The 4,776-nt window shown below is 38.8% G+C and overlaps 1 pseudogene across 1 annotated transcript in view; it reads left to right on the top strand.

Annotated features, from left to right (window-relative positions):
- LOC110286319 overlaps window positions 1-780 on the top strand; it is a 6,460-nt pseudogene extending 5,680 nt beyond the window's left edge. Inside the window, exon 2 of the transcript XR_002377136.1 lies at window positions 330-780. The product of XR_002377136.1 is annotated as a 60S ribosomal protein L32 pseudogene (transcript). The remainder of the gene's footprint in view (window positions 1-329) is intronic.
- Window positions 781-4,776: the final 3,996 nt, after the last annotated feature.

Below are 4,776 nucleotides of genomic sequence, written 5' to 3'. Positions count from 1 at the left end.
AAGCCAGTAAGGAACATTACTCCATGGCCTCTGCATCAGCTCCTGATTCCTGACCTGCTTGAGTTCCAGTCCTGACTTCCTTTGGTGATGAACAGCAATGTGGAAGAGTAAGCTGAATAAACCCTTTCCTCCCCAACTTGCTTCTTGGTCATGATGTTTGTGCAGGAATAGAAACCCTGACTAAGAAAATGGGTTTGCTTCAGTTCCTCCTGCCTTGACTTCCTACCCTGACCTTCCCTCAGTGATGAACTGTGGATGAGATGTGTAAGCCAAATAAACTCCTACCTCCCCAAGTTGCTTTTAGTTAAGATGTTTTATTACAGCAATAGAAGCACAGCCAAGCTGCCCTCCGGCCTCTGGTGAAGCCTAAGATCGTCAAAAAGAGGACCAAGAAGTTCATCAGACACCAGTCAGACCGATATGTGAAAATTAAGCGAAACTGGTGGAAACCCAGAGGCATCGACAATAGGGTGCGGAGAAGGTTCAAGGGTCAGATCCTGATGCCCAACATCGGTTATGGGAGCAACAAGAAAACCAAGCACGTGCTGCCCAGCGGCTTCCGCAAGTTCCTGGTCCACAATGTCAAGGAGCTGGAGGTGCTGCTGATGTGCAACAAATCTTACTGTGCTGAGATTGCTCACAACGTGTCCTCTAAGAACCAAAAAGCCATTGTAGAAAGAGCAGCACAGCTGGCCATCAGAGTCACCAATTCCAACGCCAGGCTACACTGCGAAGAAAATGAATAGATGGCTTGTGTGCATGATTTTATGTTTAAATAAAATCACAAAACCTGCAAAAAAAAAAAAAAGAAGCACAGCCAAGACACCTACAGAATAATGGATTTCTGTACAGCTTCTTCATACATCATTAGTTTTGGTTAACTCACCTCTTTCCCCATATTCTTCCCCATTTCCCTACCTACTTTTTCATTTTGTTTTGAGACAGTTTCTCTGTGTAGCCCTGGCTGTCCTGGAATGCTCTCTGTAGACCAGGCTGTACTTGAACTCACAGAGATCTGCCTACTTCTGCTCCTTCATCCCATGAATGCTGGGATTAAAGGCATGAGTCACCTCCTCCACCACCACCTGGCCCCTATTGATGCTTTTAACCCAGAGTATTCCTCCCTATTTTTCCTGTCATTTGTGTACTATATCACCTCTGATTTATACACACACACACACACACACACACACACACACACAAACCCCACACACAGACAGACACACACAGACTTGGGTTACAAGAATGATAGGTTCCATATAGCTTTTTCATCTACCTTTCATGATTAAAATTTTCCCCATCCCTTGTTTGCCCATCACAACTCCTTTCATGCTTGAATCTTTCTGCATTCAGTATTCACTCACTCTATCTTCATTTTGCCATATTTTATCATCTTCCTTCCCTAAATACACCCAACTTCAGTATCCCATTTCTAATTGCTTGACTTCTGCTTGCATTCCAAGTTAAAAAATACAAAACAAAAGAGTTAATGTTATGATCCACATCGAAGAGAACATGTGGCATTTTTCTTTGTGAACCTGGCTGACCTCTCTGAGTATAATTTTTTCTAGTTATACCCATCCGCCTGCAAATTTCATGCTTTCATTTTTCCCTCGTTGCAAGGCAACATTCCATTCTCCCTCTCTCTCCCCCTCTCTCTGTATGTATGTATATCACATTTTTCTTATCCATTCATATACTGATGAATATTTAGGTTGTTTTAGAAATCTCTGAACGATTGTGAATAGAGCAGTAATCACTGTGGATGTGCAAGTATCTCTGTAGTAGGATATAATGTTCTTTGGTATACACTCTGAAGTAGCATACCTGGGTCACTTAGTAGATCTATTTCTGGCTCTTTAAGCAGCCTCCAGACTGATTTCCATAGTGGCTGTACTCAAATAGTAGGTATCCCCTTATTAAAAGTGTAAAGGTGTCTCCTCACATCCAGGCCAGCATTTGTTGTCATTTCTATCTCAGGTTACCTCTACTCTGACTGCAATGAGATGGAGTGTTATTGTGACTTAAGTTAGCCTTACCCTGTTAATCTGTGGTTATTATCCATTTGTATTTCTTGTTTTGAGAGCTTTTAGTTTAGTTTCATAGCCTGCTTTTTAAAATTGGGTTGTTTCTTTTCATGATTTGTAGATTCCCCCCTAATGGATGGCTAGGTGGCAAAGGTTTCCTCCCATTCTGTGGGTTGTCTCTTCATTTGATTGACAATTTCCTTTGCTGTATAGAAGCCTTTAAATGTCATGAGTTAATCTTTGTCAATTGTTAGACTTTGTTAACAATGAGAGTTCTGTTCAGGAAGTCCTTGATTACACCTCTAAGTTGAAATAATTTACGTAATTTTTGTTCTAATAGTTTTGTAGAATCAGATAATATTGAAGTCCTTGGTCTACTGGGAGTTGAGTTTTGTGTAGTATGAATGACAAACATCTAGTTTCTTTTTTCTTCATGTTGAGACCTAGAATTCCTAAAACTGTTTGTTAAAGAGATGTCTTCTATAATGTGTATTTTTTTGGTACTTTGTCAAAGACCATGTTGCTATAACTGGGCTGACTTTGTATTTGAGTGTTCTATTCCATTGATCTATAAGTTCCTGTATGTGTCTGCACCATGATGTTTTTACTATTATTATTATTGTGGCTCTAACATATAATTAGAAATCAAAGTGATACCTCTGGAAGTACTGTTTTTATTGAAGGTTGCTTTGAACATCTCACAGCTGCCTTAGCAGAAGCTGCAGACCCAGAGTAGAGACAGGATTGAACTCTAGATTAGTTTCACAAGCAAGTGTGAAGTTCCACATCTCTTGCTTCACAGAAACTGCAGACACATGATAGGGATCTGACTCAGAGTAAAGCCCACAGATAAATGGGGTGTTCCACAACTCACAGTGAAAGCTGCAGGCCCAGCCAGGAGGCTCACACCTACACAGAGGAAGATAAGAGGCAGTCTCTAACCCTAAATACTAACCCCAAAGAGGGGCAATACCTCAACCCCTACTATAATTTAGTCTTCCCCCTAAACCTTGCAGAAACCTTCACAAATAGAAGAAAAAAAAAGAGGGCTGGAATTTAAAAGAACATATACAGAATTAAGAAAGGAAGGAAGGGGAAAAAAAAACAACATGAAAAAACAAGATAGCATGTTTTTCAAAAAATCACTAGTCCTATAGTAATGGCTCCTAATGGTGACAATCTGGAAAAAAAACTTTCAGAAAAAGCATTTAAAAGAATAATTGAAGTAGTCTGAAAAATTTAAAGAACGCATAAATGGACTCCAAGAGAACAGAAACAGAGCTGAGTGAAATAAAGAAATAAATCCAAGATAGAAAACTTGAATTCAGTAAAAGAAATTGTTGAAGGAAAAACAAACTCAAGTGATGGCTAGAAATAAAAACTCAATAAGCCAAATGAAAAAATGGAAAGTCTCACCAACAGAATGGGTTATGTGGAAAACGGGGCTTGAATATAAAGTAGGAGAGCTAGATCATTTACTAAAGATTGATGAGGAGGGGCTGGAGAGGTGGCTCAGTGGTTAAGAGCACTGACTGCTCTTCCAGAGGTCCTGAGTTCAATTCCCAACAACCACATGGTGGCTCACAGCCATCTGTAATTGCCCTCTTCTGCTGTGTCTGAAGACAGCGACAGTGTACTCACATACAGAAAATAAATAAATAAATCTTTTAAAAAAAAACCAAGGAAGAATTATAAAAATATGAATAGAACATGTGAAAGCTCTGGAACACCATGAAAAGACGGATCTTTGAATTATGGTCATAGAAAGAAAAACTCTGCACCAAAGAAAGGCATAGATAAAAATTTCAATAAAATCACAGAAGAAAATTTCCCAAATGTAGAGAAAGAGGTGCTCAGACAAGTTAAAAAGAAGCCCACAGAAGAGTAGATAGCTAGGACCAGAAAAGGAAATTCCCATGACATGTTATAGTAAAAACACAGACAGAAGAAAATATTGAAAATTGAAAAAGGGAAGGGTCAAATAACTTATAAAGGTAGTCCATCAATCAGAATGACACTCGATTAGTCAGCAGAACTGTTGAAAGCCAGAAGGACCTGGAAAGATGTACACAAAGATCCGAAAGCCAACAACTGCCAAACCAGAATTAGGAAAACTGTGTGCTGAAATTGAAGGATAAATAAAAATTGCCCATGATAAAAATAGACTAAAGTAATTTATGCTTACTAAGCCAACTGTGCAGAAGATACTTGACAGAATATGTCAATCTATAGGGAAGGATAACCACAAGAAGATGCCACAGGAAGAAGTAAACAAAACCAGGACAATCAAAAGAGGTTTAAGAAAACCCCACAAAACCAACAGAATGCCAGGAATCAAGGCAAAACTGTCAATAGTAACTCTTTGTTGTTGTTGTTGTTGTTGTTTGTTTTTGTTCTTTTTGCTAAATTATCATGCTGACAACATGCCTTCTAAATATTTCTGTTTATACCCATAGACCTGGGTTGATTTTAAGGTTGGCCAAAGAAGCTTTGAAGCTTTTTTTTTTTTTTTTTTTGATTTGGCCAATTAAATGGATGGCCCCATTTCCATGTACTTGTGGTCAGCAACAACTGGACTTAGTGGGTTATAAAAGGCACAGACATGTTGAAGAGGATATTGGTGAAATTGGAAGGGGAAGTAGAGGTAGATATGATTCAACCACAGGGTTCATGCATGTTAAGCAAGCACACTACCAATTGAGCTATAGCCACAACTCTTTTTTTTTTTTTTTTTTTTTTTTTTTTTTTT

Source organism: Mus caroli, chromosome X (genome assembly GCF_900094665.2).
Source record: "Mus caroli chromosome X, CAROLI_EIJ_v1.1, whole genome shotgun sequence".
In the NCBI taxonomy this organism is placed as follows: domain Eukaryota; kingdom Metazoa; phylum Chordata; class Mammalia; order Rodentia; family Muridae; genus Mus; species Mus caroli.
This window is presented reverse-complemented; position numbering and strand designations above follow the sequence as displayed.